This window comes from Triticum dicoccoides, chromosome 2A (assembly GCF_002162155.2).
Source record: "Triticum dicoccoides isolate Atlit2015 ecotype Zavitan chromosome 2A, WEW_v2.0, whole genome shotgun sequence".
Taxonomy (NCBI): Eukaryota; Viridiplantae; Streptophyta; class Magnoliopsida; order Poales; family Poaceae; genus Triticum; species Triticum dicoccoides.
This window is the reverse complement of record NC_041382.1, coordinates 665,171,593-665,193,385: the sequence shown is the minus strand read 5'-3', so window position 1 is coordinate 665,193,385 and position 21,793 is coordinate 665,171,593.

The window sequence follows — 21,793 nt, the reverse complement described above, 5'->3', positions numbered from 1 at the left end:
ACCAGAAGGTTTTGTCAATCCGAAAGATGCTAACAAAATGTGCAAGCTCCAGCAATCCATCTGTGAACTGGTGCAAGCATCTCGGAGTTGGAATATACGCTTTGATGAGTTGAAGCCTGTATACAGACTTGCGGTGAAGCCTGTATTTACAAGAAAGTGAGTGGGAGCACTACAACATTTCTGATAAGTATATGTGAATGACATATTGTTGATCGGAAATAATGTAGAATTATTCTGTAAAGCATAAAGGAGTGTTTGAAAGGAGTTTTTCAAAGAAAGACTTCGATGAAGCTGCTTACATATTGAGCTTCAAGATCTATAGAGATAGATCAAGACGCTTGATAAGTTTTCAATGAGTACATACCTTGACAAGTTTTTGAAGTAGTTCAAAATGGAGCAGTCAAAGAAAGAGTTCTTGCCTGTATTACAAGGTGTGAAGTTGAGTAAGACTCAAAGCCCGACCACGGCAGAAGATAGAAAGAGAATGAAAGTCATTCCCTATGCCTTGGCCGTAGGTTCTATAAAGTATGTCATGCTGTGTACCAGATCTATTGTATACCCTGCACTGATTTGGCAAGGGAGTACAATAGTGATCTAGGAGTAGATCACTGGACAGCGGTTAGAATTATCCTTAGTGAAATAAGGAAATATTTCTCAATTATGGAGGTGAGAAAAAGGTTCGTCGTAAAAGGTTACGTCGATACAAGTTTTGACACAGATCTGGATGACTCTAAGTCTCGATCTAGATACATATTGAAAGTGGGAGCAATAAGCTAGAGTAGCTCCGTGCAGAGCATTATTGACATAGAAATTCGCAAAATACTTACGGATCTGAATGTGACAGACCCGTTGACTAAAATTATCTCACAAGCAAAACATGATCACACCTTAGTACTCTTTGGATGTTAATCACATAGCGATGTGAACTAGATTATTGACTCTAGTAAACCCTTTGGGTGTTTATCACATATCGATGTGAACTATGGGTGTTAATCACATGGTGATGTGAACTATTGCTGTTAAATCACATGGCGATGTGAACTAGATTATTGACTCTAGTGCAAGTGGGAGACTGAAGGAAATATGCCCTAGAGGCAATAATAAAGTTATTATTTATTTCCTTATATCATGATAAATGTTTATTATTCATGCTAGAATTGTATTAACCGGAAACATAATACATGTGTGAATACATAGACAAACAGAGTGTCACTAGTATGCCTCTACTTGACTAGCTCGTTAATCAAAGATGGTTATGTTTCCTAACCATGGACAAAGAGTTGTTATTTGATTAACGAGGATTAGTTGAATGATCTGATTGACATGACCCATTCCATTAGCTTAGCACCCAATCGTTTAGTATGTTGCTATTGCTTTCTTCATGACTTATACATGTTCCTATGACTATGAGATTATGCAACTCCCGTTTGCCGGAGGAACACTTTGGGTGCTACCAAACGTCACAACGTAACTGGGTGATTATAAAGGAGCATTACAGGTGTCTCCAAAGGTAGATGTTGGGTTGGCGTATTTCGAGATTAGGATTTGTCACTCCGATTGTCGGAGAGGTATCTCTGGGCCCTCTCGGTAATGCACATCACATAAGCCTTGCAAGCATTGCAACTAATGAGTTAGTTGTGAGATGATGTATTACGGAACGAGTAAAGAGACATGCCGGTAATGAGATTGAACTAGGTATTGGATACCGACGATCGAATCTCGGGCAAGTAACATACCGATGACAAAGGGAACAACGTATGTTGTTATGCGGTCTGACCGATAAAGATCTTCGTAGAATATGTAGGAGCCAATATGGGCATCCAGGTCCCGCTATTGGTTATTGACCGGAGACGTGTCTCGGTCATGTCTACATTGTTCTCGAACCCGTAGGGTCCGCACGCTTAAGGTTACGATGACAGTTATATTATGAGTTTATGCATTTTGATGTACCGAAGGTTGTTTGGATTCCCGGATGTGATCACAGACATGACGAGGAGTCTCTAAATGGTCGAGACATAAAGATTGATATATTGGAAGCCTATGTTTGGATATCGGAAGTGTTCCGGGTGAAATCAGGATTTTACCGGAGTACCGGGAGGTTACCGGACCCCCCCGGGAGCTATATGGGCCTTAGTGGGCTTTAGTGGAAAGGAGAAAGGGGCAGCCCAAGGTGGCTGTGCGCCTCCCCCCTTCCCCTAGTCCTATTAGGACTAGGAGACGTGGCCGCCCCCCTCTCTCTCTTTCCCCCCTCAAGGAGTCCTATTCCAACTAGGATTGGGGGGGGGGGGAATCCTACTCCCAGAGGGAGTAGGACTCTCCTGGGGCGCCCTATGTGGCCGGCCAGCCTCCCCCTTTGGTCCTTTATATACTGAGGCAGAGGCACCCTAGAACACACAAGTTGATCCACGTGATCTATTCCTTAGCCGTGTGCGGTGCCCCCAGCCACCATATTCCTCGATAATACTGTAGCGGAGTTTAGGCGAAACCCTGCTGCTGTAGTGCATCAAGATCGTCACCACGCCATCGTGCTGACGGAACTCTTCCCCGACACTTTGCTGGATCGGAGTCCGGGGATCGTCATCGAGCTGAACGTGTGCTCGAACTCGGAGGTGCCGTAGTTTCGGTACTTGATCAGTTGGATCGTGAAGACGTACGACTACTTCCTCTACGTTGCGTCAACGCTTCCGCAGTCGGTCTGCGTGGGTACGTAGACAACACTCTCCCCTCTCATTGCTATGCATCACATGATCTTGTGTGTGCGTAGGAATTTTTTTGAAATTACTACGAAACCCAGCAATAACTTCAAGATTTTAAGCACATAGAGAGGAAACTTAATATTATTGCAATTCCTACAAGCATATATTCCTCCCTCATAATAATTTTCAGCAGCATGATGAATGAATTCAACAATATAACTATCACATAAAGCATTCTTTTGATGAGCCACAAGCTTAGAATTTTTATTACTCTCCACATAAGGAAAATTCTTCTCATTCGGAATAGTGGGAGTATCATAAGAAACTCGAATACTATAAATTGTTTCCACATTAAAATAGTAATGTTCAGAAAAGGGTAATCATAATCATGGCAGGTTTTATAAATATAACCATCTCTACTTTTTATAGCACAAATGTCATCACAATAATCATCATAAGTAGCAACTTTGTTCTCATCATAATCAATTGAAACCTCTTCCAAGATAGTGGAATCATTACTAAATAAAGTCACAACCTCTCCAAATCCACTTTTATAATTATCACAATAAGATTCAACATCCTCCAAAATAGTGGGATGATTACTTCCTAAAGTTGACACTCTTCCAAACCCACTTTCATCAATATAATCATCATAAATAGGAGGCATGCTATCATCATAATAAATTTGCTCATCAAATCTTGGGAGACTAAAAATATCATCTTCATTAAACATAGCATCCCTAAGCTTGGGACAAACATTAATTGCAGCAAATAAATTCTTAAACATGTCATTCTCATCAAACATAGCATCCCCAAGCTTGGGCCTTTGCATATCATAAGCATAATCACTCTCATCATTAATAGTATGGATAGCACGAATAGTATAGCAATTATCATCATCACAATGAGTAATAGGAGCAACATCATTTGGGAGGGATACCTTTTTACCTTTGCTTCTCCGTCTTTTCCTTTTCCTCTTCACATTATGTGTGGGTTTAATCCTCTTTTTGGCGCTCCTTATTAATGAGATTGGTTGAATAGAAGGCCCCTCCTCGTTACCTGGTTCATCATAAGAAATAATAGGAAGATATTGGGAAGTCTCTTCCCTTTCATTAGTATTCTCTTCATCTTCTATTTCTTTTCTTGTCTTTATGTAATTGGCAATATAAGGATTTTCAATGCAATTCACTACACAATACATATAAATTTCCTCTAGATCAAAATCAAGAACTTTATCAAGGACAAATTCTGGAAGATCCTTAGTTATACGTTTCATTTCTTCATAACCCACAAACAAACTAAGTTCATTATGATGTGCAAGGGAAATCAATTCATCACAATTTTTGTACACGATTCGATCATGAAACTATTTGCATTGGATATTTAAATGACCACGGTCATTGCAAAGTTCACAAGGATGGCTAAGAAAATTTAATTTTTCAGCACAAACATCTAGCCTTTCTTGCAACCACATTTAGTTTCTAAATACTTATGCCTCTTGCAAAATCTATCTTCCCTATTTGGTGTGTACTGGCAAACTCTATGCACTCCACAAAAATTTACATGCTTATAAGAGATATTTTCATCATGACTAGTGCAATCATCATTAGTACTATGGATATTCAAAGAGTCCATACGAACAACATTGCAATCATGCTCATCATCCAAAGATTTAGTGCCAAACATTTTAATGCATTCTTCCTCTAACACTTTGGCACAATTATCGGAATCCTTATTTTCACGAAAGACATTAATAAGATGAAGCATATGAGGCAACCTCAATTCCATTTTTTGTAGTTTTCTTGTATAGACTAGACTAGTGATAAAGCAAGAAACTAAAAGATTCGATTGCAAGATATAAAGATGTACCTTCAAGTGCTAACCTCCCCGGCAACGGCGCCAGAAAAGAGCTTGATGTCTACTACACAACCTTCTTCTTGTAGATGTTTTTGGGCCTCCAAGTGCAGAGGTTTGTAGGACAGTAGCAAATTTCCCTCAAGTGGATGACCTAAGGTTTATCAATCCATGGGAGGCGTAGGATGAAGATGGTCTCTCTCAAACAACCTTGCAACCAAATAACGAAGAGTCTCTTGTGTCCCCAACGCATCCAATACAATGGTAAATTGTATAGGTGCACTAGTTCGGCGAAGAGATGGTGATACAAGTGCAATATGGATGGTAGATATAGGTTTTTGTAATATAAAAACGACAAGGTAACTAATGATAAAAGTGAGCACAAACGGTATTGCAATGCTTCGAAACAAGGCCTAGGATACATACTTTTACTAGTGCAAGTTCTCTCAACAATAATAACATAATTGGATCATATAACAATCCCTCAACATGCAACAAAGAGTCACTACAAAGTCACTAATAGCGGAGAACAAACGAAGAGATTATTGTAGGGTACGAAACCACCTCAAAGTTATCCTTTCTGATCGATCTATTCAAGAGTCCGTAGTAAAATAACACAAAGCTATTCTTTCCGTTCAATCTATCCTAGAGTTCGTATTAGAATAACACCTTAAGACACACATAAACCCAAACCCTAATGTCACCTAGATATTCCAATGTCACCACAAGTATCCATGGGCATGATTATATGATATGCATCACACAATCTCAGATTCATCTATTCAAACCAACACAAAGTACTTCAAAGAGTGCCCCAAAGTTTCTACCAGAGAGTCAAGATGAAAATGTGTGCCAACCCCTATGCATAAGTTCACGAGGTCACGGAACTCGCAAGTTGATCACCAAAACATACATCAAGTGGATCACGTGAATATCCCATTGTCACCACAGATAAGCACATGCAAGACATACATCAAGTGTTCTCAAATCCTTAAAGACTCGATTCGATAAGATAACTTCAAAGGGAAAACTCAATCCATTACAAGAGAGTAGAGGGGGAGAAACATCATAAGATCCAACTATAATAGCGAAGCTCGCGATACATCAAGATCGTGCCGAATCAAGAACACGAGAGAGAGAGAGAGAGAAAGAAAGAGAGAGAGAGAGAGATCAAACACATAGCTACTGGTAAATACCCTCAGCCCGAGGGTGAACTACTCTCTCGTCGTCATGGAGAGCGCCGGGATGATGAAGATGGCCACCGGTGATGGATCCCCCATCCAGCAGGGTGCCGAAACAGGGTCCCAATTGGTTTTTGGTGGCTATAGAGGCTTGCGGCGGTGGAACTCCCGATCTAGGTTATTTTCTGGAAGTTTGGGGAGATATAAGAGGCGTTGGCGTCAGGAACAAGTCAGGGGGTCCACGAGGCAGGGGCACGCCCCCCACCCTCATTGTGGCTGATACGTCTCTGTCGTATCGACTTTTCAAAACACTTTTGACCTTGTTTTGGACTCTAACTTGCATGATTTGAATGGAACTAACCCGGACTGACGCTGTTTTCAGCAGAATTACCATGGTGTTATTTATGTGCAGAAACAAAAGTTCTCGGAATGACCTGAAACTTCACGGAACATCTTTTCGGAAATAAAAAAAATTCTTGCAAAAGATGAAGACCAGGGGGGCTACCACCTGTCCACGAGGGTGGGGGCGCGCGTGCCCCCCTAGGGCACGCCCCTACCTCGTGGGCCCCCTGGAGCTCCTCCGACCTCAACTCCAACTCTATATATATTTGGTTTCGGGCAGAAAAAAATCAGAGAGAAGAAATCATCGCGTTTTACGATACGGAGCCGCCGCCAAGCACTAATACCTCTTGGGAGGGCTGATCTAGAGTCTGTTCGGGGCTCTGGAGAGGGGAATTCGTCGCCATTGTCATCATCAACCATCCTCCATCACCAATTTCATGATGCTCACCACCGTGCGTGAGTAATTCCATCGTAGGCTTGCTGGACGGTGATGGGTTGGATGAGATCTATCATGTAATCGAGTTTGTTTTGTCAGGGTTTGATCCCTAGTATCCACTATGTTCTGAGATTGATGTTGCTATGACTTTGCTATGCTTAATGCTTGTCACTAGGGCCCGAGTGCCATGATTTCAGATCTGAACCTATTATGTTTTCATCAATATATGAGAGTTCTTGATCCTATCTTGCAAGTCTACAGTCACCTATTATGTGTTATGATCCGTTAACCCCGAAGTGACAATAATCGGGATACTTACCGGTGATGAATGTAGTTTGAGGAGTTCATGTATTCACTATGTCTTAATGCTTTAGTCTGGTACTCTATTAAAAGTATGCCTTAATATCCCTTAGTTTCCGTTAGGACCCCGCTGCCATGGGAGGGTTGGACAAAAGATGTCATGCAAGTTCTTTTCCATAAGCATGTATGACTATATTCGGAATACATGCCTACATGCATTGATGAATTGGAGCTAGTTCTGTGTCACCCTAGGTTATGACTGTTACATGACGAACCGCATCTGGCATAATTCTCCATCACTGATCCATTGCCTACGAGCTTTCCATATACTGTTCTTCGCTTATTTACTTTTCTGTTGCTATTGCTATCATCACTACAAAATACCAAAAACATTACTTTTGCTACCGTTACCTTTTGCTACCGCTACCACTACTATCATATTACTTTGCTACTAAACACTTCGCTGCAGATACTAAGTTTCCAGGTGTGGTTGAATTGACAACTCGGCTGCTAATACTTGAGAATATTCTTTGGCTCCCCTTGTGTCGAATCAATAAATTTGGGTTGAATACTCTACCCTCGAAAACTGTTGCGATCCCCTATACTTATGGGTTATCAAGACTATTTTCTGGCGCCGTTGCCGGGGAGCATAGCTCTATTCTTTGAGTCACTTGGGATTTATATCTGCTTATCATTATGAAGAACTTGAGAGAAACAAAAACCAAGATTTATCCCTCAACTACGAGGGGAGGTAAGGAACTGTCATCTAGCTCTGCACTTGATTCACCTTCTGTTTTGAGTAAGCTTGCAACACCTAAACCTGCTTCTGCTATTCGTTCTAATATGTCGCATATTATTGATGATGCCACTTCTGCTATGCATGATACTTATGATGAAACTACTTCTATGCTTGATACTACTGTGCCACTTGGTGAATTTCTTGATGAACAACTTGCTAGGGTTAGAGAGAATGAAAATATTGAATCTGATAATATTGATGAAAGTGATGATGAAGACTCACCTGTTATTCCTGAGGGTTATGTTTTTGAAAAAGAAGCTGCTTTAGCTATTTTAGCTTGCAAAGATAGATACGAACTCAAGAGGTTATTAGCCAAATGGAAGCAGCAATCTCTTAATGCTAGGATGAAACCTGACCCTGCTTTTGCTACTTCACCTATCTTTGTTACTGATAAGGAGTATGAATTCTCTGTTGATACTGATATAATTACTTTGGTTGAATCTGATCCTTTTCATGGCCATGAATCTGAAACTGTTGTGGCACATCTTACTAAATTAAATGATATAGCCACCTTGTTCACTAATGATGAGAGAACTCATTACTTTTATATCCTTAAAATATTTCCGTTCTCATTAAAGGGTGATGCTAAGATATGGTTTAATTCTCTTGATCCTGGTTGTGTGCGTAGTCCCCAGGATATGATTTATTACTTCTCTGCTAAATATTTCCCTGCTCATAAGAAACAAGCTGCCTTAAGGGATATATATATAATTTTGTGCAAATTGAAGAAGATAGTCTCCCACAAGCTTGGGGGAGGCTTCTCCAATTACTTAATGCTTTGCCTGATCATCCTCTCAAGAAAAATGAAATACTTGATATCTTTTATAATGGACTAACGATGCTTCCAGAGATTACCTGGATAGTTGTGCTGGTTCTGTTTTCAGGGAAAGAACACCGGATGAAGCTGAAATTCTATTGAATAATGTGTTGACAAATGAAAATAATTGGACACTTCCTGAGCCAGTTCCTAAGCCAGTTCCTGAGCCTATTCCTAAACCAACTCCGAAGAAGAGAGGTGTTCTATTTCTCAGTCCTGAAGATATGCAAGAGGCAAAGAAATCTATGAAAGAAAAGGGTATTAAAGATGAAGATGTTAAGAATTAGCTCCTATTGAAGAAATACACGGTCTTAATTTACCGCCTATTGAAGAAACATATGATCTTAATCCATTACCTATTGAAGAAACTCATGGTCTTGATAACCCGACACAGGTAGTAAAGGTAAATTCTCTCTATAGATATGATAAAGCTGAAATCCCATTTACTAAGTTTGCTAGCCCATGCTTAGATGAGTTTGATAAATTTATGGCTAAGCAAGAAGATTTTAATGCTTATTTTGGTAGACAATTGAAATACAACTCCAATATGCTTGAACACTTGGGTGATTATATGGTAATGTCAAAGGTGAACTTAAACTTATTAGTAAACATGCTTCTATGGTTACCACTCAAGTAGAACAAGTACTTAAAGCTCAAAATGATTTGCTCAATGAATTGAATAGTAAGAATAATGATTATGCTGTTAGAGTGGCTACTAGAACCGGTAGAATGACTCAGGAACCTTTGTATTCTGAAGGCCACCCTAAGAGAATTGAGCAAGATTCTCAGAGAAATAATATAGATGCACCTAGTCCTTCTAAAAGGAAGAAGAAGAAAAATGATAGGACTTTGCATGCTTCTAGTGAACCTATTGCTGAAACACCTGAGAATCCAAATAATATTTCTATTTCTGATGCTGAAACACAATCTGGTAATGAACCTGAAACTAGTGATAATGTTAATGATAATGTTCATGATGATGCTCAACCTAGTAATGATAATGATATAGAAATTGAACCTGCTCTTGATCTTGATAACCCACAATCAAAGAATCAATGTGATGATAATAAAGACTTTCTTGCTAGGAACCATGGTAAGGAAAGAGAGCCTTGGGTTCAGAAACCCATGCCTTTTCCTCCCAAACCATCCAAGAAAAAGGATGATGAGGATTTTGAGCGCTTTGCTGAAATGATTAGACCTATCTTTTTGCGTATCCAATTAACTGATATGCTCAAAATGAATCCTTATGCTAAGTACATGAAAGATATTGTTACAAATAAAAGAAAAATACTGGAAGATGAAATTTCCACCATGCTTGCTAATTATACTTTTAAGGGTGGAATACCAAAGAAACTTGGAGATCCAGGAGTACCCACTATACCATGCTCCATTAAAAGAAACTATGTTAAAACTACTTTATGTGATCTTGGAGTCGGTGTTAGTGTTATGCCTCTCTCTTTATTCCGTAGACTTGATTTGAATAAGTTGACACCTACTGAAATATCTTTGCAAATGGCTGATAAATCAACTGCTATACCTATCGGTATTTGTGAGGATGTGCCTGTTGTAGTTGCAAACATTACTATTTTAACAGACTTTGTTATTCTTGATATTCCTGAGGACGATAGTATGTCTATTATTCTTGGAAGACCCTTTTTGAATACTGCAAGGGCTGTTATTGATTACACTAAAGGCAATGTCACTTTTCATGTTAATGGTAATGAGCATACGGTACACTTTCCGAGGAAACAACCTCAAGTTCATAGTATCAACTCTATTGGAAAAATTCCATCGATTATATTTGGAGGTTTTGAATTTCCTCTTCCTATTGTCAAGAAGAAATATGATATTCTTATTATTGGTGATGTACATATCCCCGTTGAGGGTCAGGGGCCCACGGTGGCCCTCCTCCACTGATCCTTTCACCCACACACTCCTTCTTCCTCCCACAAACACGAATATCCAGCTCAAATCCGAGTCCAAGATCATTTTGCTGCCATTTTCGATCTCCTTGCTCAAAGCACCTCTCACAAAACTGCTTGGGGAGATTGTTCCTTGGTATGTGACTCCTCCATTGGTCCAATTAGTTTTTGTTCTAGTGCTTTATTCATTGCAAATTTTTGCTGCTTAGGTGACCCTGTTATTGAGCTTGCATGTCAAATTTATATGGTCAAAAGTAGTTTTGATGCATGATATAGGCTCTAGGCACTTGTAGGAGTAGTTGCTATCAATATTATTGAGTTTGGTTCACTTTTATTTTGAAGTTACTAAAAATTTCAGAGGAAGAAATATGCTTAGGAAAATGTACAAGGTGGCTCTTCAAGGAAACAAGAGCCTAGGCTTGCAATGCGTGATGCTGATGATGAGCCACCAAGAAACGCTCTGGTGCGTCATTGTGAATGGCCTTCGGAAAACTTTATGAATTGAGCGCGAATTAAGGAAGAATTTAACACATATTTGCGTAACGCTGATCTTGTGAGCTTCGAGGAAGAGAAGTGCAGCCAGTATCACTATCTCACTAGTTCTTTTGTGAGGAGGTTTGAATTTTCATCTTCACGTAATTCTCCAACTGTCCTGTTTGATCTTTATGAAAATTCTTACACTATGGACTTAGATGATTTTACCACTGCTTGCAAACTTCCATAGTGGGGTAGTGTCAGGGAACCCCGCAAATCTGAATTTAGAGATTTTCTTGCTAGTATAACTGTGGGGGAATCTAGAGATATAACACAAGCTACCATAGGGAGCATTCATTTTCCTGCTATACATTATTTTGCTCTCTTCATAGGTAGATGCATTAACGGTAAAGATGAAGCATGTCACATGTGTGTCCCTGACCTCAATATTCCTAGGAGTGCTGTGTTGGGAGATAAATCTTATAATTTGGGAGCCATTGTTGCACGTAGGTTGCATGTGAATAGATGTAATGGAGATTTCTTTGGTGGAATTTATGCAACCCGCTTAGCTAATTTTCTTGGTGTAACTATACGTAATGATGATATTGAATTACCTCCTGGTTACCTAGACTTTAATGCTATGGTTCACCACCAGTTTGTCGAGAGGAATGAATCACCTCTCCAGTATCGTTTAATCTTTGACAAACGTCGTGTTGTCCGTATTACTCTCCCTGCTCCTGCCTTCTTTGATTATCAGGCAAAAGGAAGATATGTTATTACTAGAGAGGAGGCAGATGAGTACGAGAGGAGGGCGGAGGCTGCTCGTCGCCACGCTGAAGCTCAGGAGGCGATAGCCGCTGCATCCCAGTACGACCCCAACTATTACTATGGATATCAGCCAGGCCAACCATGGCCATACACCAACTTAGGCCAAAAGCCTAAGCTTGGGGGAGTATGTATTTCTCACCGACACTATATTCATGTTCACACACTCATTGCTAGGTGTCGGTGCTCATACTTTTTCATTTTATCATCCATGCTAGTTTATTTCCCTTTTTATGCTTTCTTCTTGTGTGTTTAATAAACCTTAAGAAAAACAAAAAAAATTAGTTGTAGCTTTTAATTAGTTTACTTTCCATGCTTGTAGTAGTAATTAAAAAGAAAACCCAAAAATATTTCCTGTTCTTCTTTTGCTTGTTGGGAGCTTTCCCGTGTAAATAGTTTTATTTATTTTCTTTTCTTTGGGGGTCGATAGGAGAAGACCATAATTAAATTGTTGAAGTAGCTCTTATATGCATTATTGTTGATCTGGCAAAAGAGCCCATATTGCCTTGTCTTCTCCTGTTTATTGAATGCTTGCAGATTCCAGCTTAGTCCAATGCACGTGCACTATTATTATTATCCACATCATTTGGTCGTGCAAGTGAAAAGCAATTATGACGATATATGATGGACTGACTGAGATGAGAAAAGCTGGTATGAACTCGACCTCTCTTGTTTTTGTAAATATGATTAGTTCATCGTTCCTGATTTAGCCTATTATGAGTAAACATGTTTGCTATGACAACTAGAGATCATAGTTTCTTGTGCCATGCTTGATTAGCTAGGAGCTTATAATGGTTTACCTTGCGTGCCGACATGCTATTAAAATGGTTGTGATGTGGTATGATAGGGTGGTATCCTCCTCTGAATGATTTAAGTGACTTGACTTGGCACATGTTCACGCATGTAGTTGAAACAAAATCAACATAGCCTTCACGATATTTATGTTCATGGTGGATTATATCCTACTCATGCTTGCATTCGGTGTTGATTAATTTTAATGCATGTTCACGACTGTTGTCGCTCTCTAGCTGGTCGCTTCCTAGTCTTTTGCTAGCCTTCACCTGTACTAAGCGGGAATACCGCTTGTGCATCCAACTCCATAAACCCCAAAGTTATTCCATATGAGTCCACCATACCTACCTATATACGGTATCTACCTGCCGTTCCAAGTAAATTTGTATGTGCCAAACTCTAAACCTTCAAATAAATATCCTGTTTTGTATGCTCGAATAGCTCATGTATCAACTAGGGTTGTCCGTATCTTCCATGTTAGGCGGGTTATTCTCAAGAGGAGTGGACTCCGCTCCTCACTCACGAGAAAAATGGCTGGTCACCGGGATGCCCAGTCCCATGCTTTATGCAAATCAAATCAAAATAATTGCAAACAAAACTCCCCTGGGACTCTTGTTAGTTGGAGGCACTCGTTGTTTCGAGCAAGCCATGTATTGATGCTTGTTGGTGGAGGGGGAGTATAAACTTTACCATTCTGTTTGAGAACCGCCTATAATGTGTGTAGCATGGAAGATATTGCCATCTCTTGGTTATTATGTTGACAATGAAAGTATACCGCTCAAAATATTATTCACCTCTATTTCAAAACCGAGCTCTGGCACCTCTACAAATCCTTGCTTCCCTCTACGAAGGGCCTATCTATTTACTTTCATGTTGAGTCATCATCCTCTTATTAAAAAGCACCAGTTGGAGAGCACCGCTGTCATTTGCATTCATTACTATTAGTTTACATTGAGTATGACTTGACTGGATCTCTTTTACCATGAATTACAATGTCTAGTCAGTCCTTGATCTTTAAAGATGCTCTGCATTTATGTTCTGTGGTCTCAGAAAGGGATAGCGAGATACCTTCTTGTTATATCGTATTATGATTGTTTTGAGAAAGTGTTGTCATCCGAGATTTATTATTATTGCTCGCTAGTTGATTATGCCATTGATATGAGTAAACTTGAGACCTATGTGTTATTGTGAATATGGTTAGTTCATAATCTTTGCTGAAAACTTGAATGCTGGCTTTACATATTTACAACAATAAGAGCAAATAGAGTTTGTAAAAGTTTTTCTTTATCACTTTCAGTTTATCAACTGAATTGCTTGAGGACAAGCAAAGGTTTAAGCTTGGGGGAGTTGATACGTCTTCGTCGTATCTACTTTTCCAAACACTTTTGCCCTTGTTTTGGACTCTAACTTGCATGATTTGAATGGAACTAACCCGGACTGACGTTGTTTTCAGCAGAATTACCATGGTGTTATTTATGTGCAGAAACAAAAGTTCTCGGAATGACCTGAAACTTCATGGAACATCTTTTCGGAAATAATAAAAAATCCTTGCAAAAGATGAAGACCAGGGGGCCCACCACCTGTCCACGAGGGTGGGGGCGCGCCCCCCTACCTCGTGGGCCCCCTGGAGCTCCTACGACCTCAACTCCAACTCTATATATTTGGTTTTGGGGATAAAAAAATCAGAGAGAAGAAATCATCACGTTTTACGATACGGAGCCGCCGCCAAGCCCTAAAACCTCTCGGGAGAGCTGATCTGTAGTCCGTTCGGGGCTCTAGAGAGGGGAATCCGTCGCCATCATCATCATCATCAACCATCCTCCATCACCAATTTCATGATGCTCACCACCGTGCGTGAGTAATTCCATCGTAGGCTTGCTGGACGGTGATGGGTTGGATGAGATCTATCATGTAATCGAGTTAGTTTTGTTACGGTTTGATCCCTAGTATCCACTATGTTCTGAGATTGATGTTGCTATGACTTTGTTATGCTTAATGCTTGTCACTAGGGCCCGAGTGCCATGATTTCAGATCTGAACCTATTATGTTTTCATCAATATATGAGAGTTCTTGATCCTATCTTGCAAGTCTATAGTCACCTATTATGTGTTATGATCCGTTAAGCCCGAAGTGACAATAATCGGGATACTTACCGGTGATGACCGTAGTTTGAGGAGTTCATGTATTCACTATGTGTTAATGCTTTGGTCCGGTACTCTATTAAAAGGAGGCCTTGATATCCCATAGTTTCCGCTAGGACCCTGCTGCCACGGGAGGGTTGGACAAAAGATGTCATGCAAGTTCTTTTCCATAGGCACGTATGACTATATTTGGAATACATGCCTACATTACATTGATGAATTGGAGCTAGTTCTGTGTCACCCCAGGTTATGACTATTACATGATGAACCGCATCCGACATAATTCCCCATCACTGATCCATTGCCTACGAGCTTTCCATATACTGTTCTTCGCTTATTTACTTTTCCGTTGGTATTGCTATCATCACTACAAAATACCAAAAACATTACTTTTGCTACCGCTACCACTACTATCATATTACTTTGCTACTAAACACTTTGCTGCAAATACTAAGTTTCTAGGTGTGGTTGAATTGACAACTCAGCTGCTAATACTTGAGAATATTCTTTGGGTCCCCTTGTGACGAATCAATAAATTTGGGTTGAATACTCTACCCTCAAAAACTATTGCGATCCCCTATACTTGTGGGTTATCAGTGGCCTCGGGTCTCTTCTTGTCCATCTCTAATGCGCCGTGGGCTTCTTCTGGTCCAAAAATGATCTCCGTAAATTTTCAGGTCAATTGGACTCCATTTGATATTCCTTTTCTGCGATACTCAAAAACAAGGAAAAAACAGAAACCGGCAGTGGCTCTAGGTTAATAGGTTAGTCCCAAAAATCATATAAAATAGCATATAAATGCATATAAAACATCCTAGATGGATAATATAATAGCATGGAACAATCAAAAATTATAGATACGTTGGAGATGTATCATTTCTCATGCTTTATCTCACTCTAGCATATACTATGCACCCTTCTAGCTCCCTTCGAAACGAACTATTCAAATAGTACATTACACAAAAGGAGAAAATATTTTATTCTCAAAAAGAGTGTATAACAAAATATTCGAACAATGCTAGGTATTGAACAAGTTCATAGCAATTATAATTGAATTCTTCAGCCTTATTAAATCTCTTTTGTGATAATTGCACCTATAGTAACTATGACAGCAAAATAGGAATGTGCATACTAATTGATTAAGAATGTGCATGCCAATAAAGGAAGCTAAAATACTACAACGGGGAAAATATTGTCGAGCACAAAAACTTTGTCAGGACCCCGACTCAATGCCACATCGATCTAGCATGTAACACCTCATATCACTTTGCGGCCTCACGCACGGTATTCCCACGGGTGTCGCCTTACCTTTGCCCGGGACCGTTTGCGTCTTTTGGGCACACGTATATGATAGTGTCGCTAGCATCCATATGATAAGGAGCCCGGGCTGACATGGCTAGTCGTAAACCCAAAGTGGCACAAACTTACAGGGACAGGCATCCATGACCCAACATCGAACGTGTCAGTCATCAGCGAGTGAATCCAGGATGTAGCACTGGGCTAGCAGGACTCCGGTGAACCGGGCTGTAGCGGGCTAACAGGACTCCGGTATTCATCGCATGACATTTCCCCGAAGGGACAGACACAGGAACGAAGAAGGACACATGCCGGCCAGCCTAAGTGTTCCAGAGCAGTAGCAAGCTACCATGGCTCAGTGGAAACACTAGGAGACATTTCCCGGTAAGAGAGGCTACTAAGGATAAACAACTAGATAGTCAGATCCCACACATACCAAGCATTTCAATAACATACACACAATATGCTCGATATGTGCAAATACAACATAGCATCACAACATGACTCTACGACTCAAGTATTTATTCAATAGGCTCCAAGGAGCGGGATATTACAAACATGGGTCTCATGACCCAACACTCAGAGCATACAAATCAAAGCACATGCGGAAGCTTAACATGTCTGAGTACAGACAACTATAAATGAAAAAGGCTGAGAAGCCTGACTATCTACCAGATCCTGCCGAGGGCACAAGATCGTAGCTGAGGTAACAAGCTAAACGTCGAAGTTCATGCGGAACTACTAGTGAGACTGAAGTCTCTCTGCAAAAACATAAAATAGGCAAACATGAGTACAAATGTACCCAGCAAGACTTACATCAGAACTATCTACATATGCATCCTTATCAACAAAGGGGTGGTGGGGTTTAACTGCAGCAAGCCAGCTTTGACTCGGTGGCTATCCTGAACTACGACTGCAAGTAACTCTTGAGGTGGCGCACACGAGTCCACATATTCACCATATCAATACACCACTATGGATCCGCTCCCGTCTCCCTACGAGAACGCCATCCATAGCACTCACGCTTATCTTGCGTATTTTAGAGTATCCACTTTCACTTGTCTATGAACTATACAAGGGGTCCAAGTTTCCATATCCGAGGAATCCGGCTATTTGAATAGATAATGATAACCCTGCAGGGGTGTACTTCTTCACACACGCTTTCGCCACTTATCGCCCTGTACACGTCATGTACCTCGGCAACCTTCAAGCAGAAGCCGGGCGAGGGAGTCGGCCACGACCTGACTAACCGAACAAGTCTCTAGTCCAGGTTTATCGCCTATTCGGGTTCCATCCGCAAGGAGATCCGGCCGGGGTGTCGCTCACGGCCCCAAACGATGTGTGCAGGGTTCCCAAGCCCACCATCCGGGTGCCACTTGGTACACCGTGCCACTGTGCCTGGTCTGTCCCAAGCCCACCTGTACCGGGTGCCACTTGGTAGACTACTAACACTACCTACAAACACCAGAAACTAGTTGCAACTCCTGGACAGAGATCATGTTGATTAATAAGTTGAGAGAGCTTGGAGCGCCCGGAGCCCAATGTGTGGTAGTAACTGATCATGGATCACAAACACAGAACTCAGTTCCTGAGGACGGCTGCAATGAGACAACCCACCATGTACTCCTACATGGCCTCTCACCGCTACTTTACCAAATCGTGTTCACACACTTAGCTCTCAATGGTAGGACATGTTCACACACCTCTGATTCATCCCCGATGAATCAGACCTGACTCAACTCTAAGCAGTAGCAGGCATGACAAACAAACATGAATGAGTAGGCACAACAGGGCTCAAACAACTCCTACTCATGCTAGTGGGTTTCATCTATTTACTGTGGCAATGACAGGTCATGCAAAGGATAAAGGGGTTCAGCTACCGCAACAAGTAACAGATGAATCATTGTTGTCCTAATGCAGTAAAAGAGAGCAGGAGCGAGAGAGTGGGATTTTATCGGAATGAACAAGGGGGTTTTGCTTGCCTGGCACTTCTGAAGATAGTATAGCTCTTCATCGGTGTCATCGAACTCATCGTCGGAACCACGTCTATCGAGAGGGGGCAAGTTCCGGCAACACAGAAGGAAACATAATCAATGCAATGCACAATATGATGCATGCTCATGACATGGCAATATGAATGTGTTTTGGGCTAATGCACCTAGCTATGATTTAAATGAAGTTGGTTTGAATACACGATTTAAATTCCAACTCCATATATGATTATTTAAATGCCCTTTATTTGTTTTGTCCAAAACAGAGGACAAACTTTGTTCAAACATGCATGAAAATGGTACAGATGGATTCCTTGAATTTTTCTGATAATTTTTCATATATAATTTATTTAATTTGGAGTTACGGTTAATTTCCTATGATTTATTGAAGTTTTAGCTATTTCTGGAATTTCCTGATTATTTATAAAATAAACTAAATTCCAGAAAAGAAATATTGCGTCAGCATGGCGTCATGCTGACCTCAGCAGAGTCAACAGGGGCTGGTCCGGGTCAAACTTGACCAGGGGGGTCCACTGGTCAGTGACTCACCGCTCGCATGAGTCACTGACGTGTGGGGCCGGTCAAAGGCCACGTCAGCAAGTCAAACTGACGTGTGGGACCAGCTGGGTTAATAACTAATCTAAACATAACTAAACTGGGAATAATTAGGGCGCGGGGCCCATTCGTCAGTGGCCCAGGGGGTTGGTTAGCGACGTGTTTAGGCCCTAATCACGGCCACGACAGCGGTCGACGCCGGCGACCAAAAGCACGGCGGTGGCTCGCCGGAGATGCTCGGGGACGGAGCTACGGAGCATTGTTTCGCTCGTGGTTTGCCGCTACGGGACGCTGGAAGTGAGGCGCATCCAGTGGTGGCCGCGTGGTGTGCTGGGGGTGTGTGTAGCAGCGGCGGCGGCGAGCCGGGCGGCCGCCGGAGTTCGGGAATCAAGGCTTTAGGCTTTACGGGGCACAATGGGCGCGGCCGATGGGCTCTACGGGTTGCTGGGGTCACCAGGAACACTCGGAGGCAACGAGCGCAGGTGGAGGAGCTCGGGAGCACGAAACTCACCGTCCATGGCGGTGGCCGGAGCTCGGGTTCGGCGGGGCAGCTAGCTAGGGGACGAGAACGGAGGGGGCGAGCAAAGAGAGGAGATGAGGAGCTCACAGGGAGGCGGCGCAGAAGGTCAGTGGGCTCGGGGGCGCGCCAGACGTCGCGAATCGACAGCGGTGAGCTTCGGTGGCCGGCAACGGGAACGGCGATGGTGGCGGCGTGGCAGCGCGTCCGGGACCTCGTGGCTCGGTGGAGAGGAAGAGGGGGTCAAGGCGGAGCCTCTGGGCGCAACGGCAGGGCGGGGCAGTGGCTGTGGTTACGGCAGCAGCGAGCGGCGGCGATGAGCGCGCTCGGGCGCGAGAGGGGGAGAGCAGAGAAGGGAGAAGGGGTCGGGAGAGAGTGAGAGAGAGGAGCGAGGGGGTTCGGCATCTCCGTGGCGTTGCGGGAGACGTCCAGGGGGAGGAGGAGGCAGCCAGGCAGGGAGGAGGTGGCCGGGGCGCGTGGCCGCGCGCGCCGGGCGCGTGCCCGTCCTCCTGGCAGGGAGGAAGACGACAGGGGAGGAGTGGAGATGGGCTGGGCCGGAAGTGTTGGGCCGTCCAGGTGGGCTTCGGTGAGCGCCAGGTAAGTCCATGTAAGTTTCTGTTCTTTTATTGTTTCTCTGTTTCTGTTTTTATACTTTGCCACTGTTTTTTCAAATTTAACAAATCCAAAACAGTGCCAAATATCCTCTGAATAATTTATGTTGCTAGATGGACTTTTCCAAAAGCTCATAAAATATTTCAGGGGTATTTGAAATTATATTCTAATTATATGAATATAATTCAAATTCAAATAACTAATGATTTAAATTCAAAGTCCCAAGATTAAGTCCTTAAAAATGTTCAATATTTTGGTTGGGACTAGAACCCTTTGCCAAAAATTATCAAACATTTAAGAAGAGCATTTTGGAACAATGAATGAGATGTTAGGGTTTTTGCCCTTCTTTTATTTAAGTTTTTGAGGCTTCCAAATTTCCTCAGTTCAAGTTTCAAAAATTTAAACATGATGCAAACACCAGGCAGCACCAGAAGCTAGGGATGTGACAAACTTCTACAAATTCATTCAAAAACACATGCAGGCTAACACGTCTAATACTTTTAGCAGAATAGTACTTGCCCAAAATTGAAAAGATGTGTGTTGTCCCCTTTCCCGAAACATATTTGCATCTCCCACAAGGAAAAAACTCTGAAGGATATGGGAACAGTAAGAAGATGTCTCCATTCAAAACATGGGTTAGTCATAATAGGACAATTGTGTGCTAGCCTATAATCTAAAGTGAAATCTTGGTTGTGTAATCCTAACTAAACAAATAAATTATCCATTAACTATATAACAAATAGTCGATATCATTCATCGGATGTAAGTCGACTGCCTATATGAATGTGAAATATATCATGGTCCTTGCAGAGGAAATATTATGAAGTTAGAAATAACAACACCACCATTAGAGATCACGAGAAGCATGCCATGCATGAACAAACATGAGAGAAAACCACATTCTTTTGACTTGTTGCTCCCTTTCTACTTCGATCATTCATGTGAATTAGAATCATCAATCAGCTCAGTAGGGCATGTCCACATGTACCTGTGAAGTTAATCGGAGAGAAAAGATGGACACACATCAACTCTGCTCGGGAATTTCAGAGTGCAAGTACATTAGGAATTTGGAAGTTGGAAAAGAAAATCACAAATCCCAGTTATGCAGCTACGTCAATTCCTATACTGCTTGTTTTAATCATGACTGTCTCAGGCAATTTAATACAGTGGAAGACAAAATAAAAATGTTAAACAAGAGAGAGAGATAAATGCACCAGATATATTCAGCAATTTAGGTAACAACGTGGTACACAAAAGATGGATCGCACCAGCCATTTGAAGCAAAGAATCGTCACAATGTGCAGGAACACCATAATCCCCTCTGCTTGCAACGCAAAAAGCAGGGCTCCAACATATTAATACAGTTTCAAATGTGAAGATCACAAAGCAAACAGAAAAATATGCATATCATTAATATACTATAAGGATCCACTACAACATTGGAAGCAAAGAAGTACTGTCAGTAGTGAGGGGCCAAGATGCCATCAAACCTACACCCGTAAAGCATGTCATGCTGTAACATCCCAAATTTTCAATTTGGAATGTTATACATAGATCATCCATGCATATCATGTTTTATTGCTTTTCCGTTTCGTAATCCTCAAAATCCTAAGCAGCTCAAGGACCCTCGGAGAGAGTTGGGGAATTCCTGGTCTTCATATTTGATTCTTTTATCAAATAATGAAAAGAGGATTTGATTTTAATTATTTCTCTCCGAAAAATATTTCACATTAAAAATTAAAGAGAGGAGATAATATGACTTCTTCAAAATAAATGAAATATTGGAGGAAAAATATTAAAATCATTAAATTGATTTTTTTATTTGATTTTATTCGGATTTTATTTGCATTAGAAAAATTGCATGTTTTTCAAAATTGCATTTTAGGGCCAAGAAAATGTTCATCTTATTCTAAATATTTTATTTAGACGGTGAAAAATTGTTTTGGCATTTTTAGGTTTTTATTTATTTTTTTCTAGGATTTTATTTCGGTCGGCGAAGTTTAAAACAAAGAGGTTCCGTGCCGACTGGGCCTAAGGCCCAGCCGCGCCAGGCCGCCGCCGCCGCCTCCTGCGCGCGCGCGCGCTGCCGCCGCCGCCACTCGGACCAGAGTCCGAGTTGGACTCCGCCTCCACCGCGCCTTGCCCCCTCCTCCAAGTCGCCGCCCCCGCCCCTTTATATACGTCGCCACCCTGCCCCAACACCACCACCGCCGCCGCCTAGCCCCGCCACCCGCGCCGCGCTA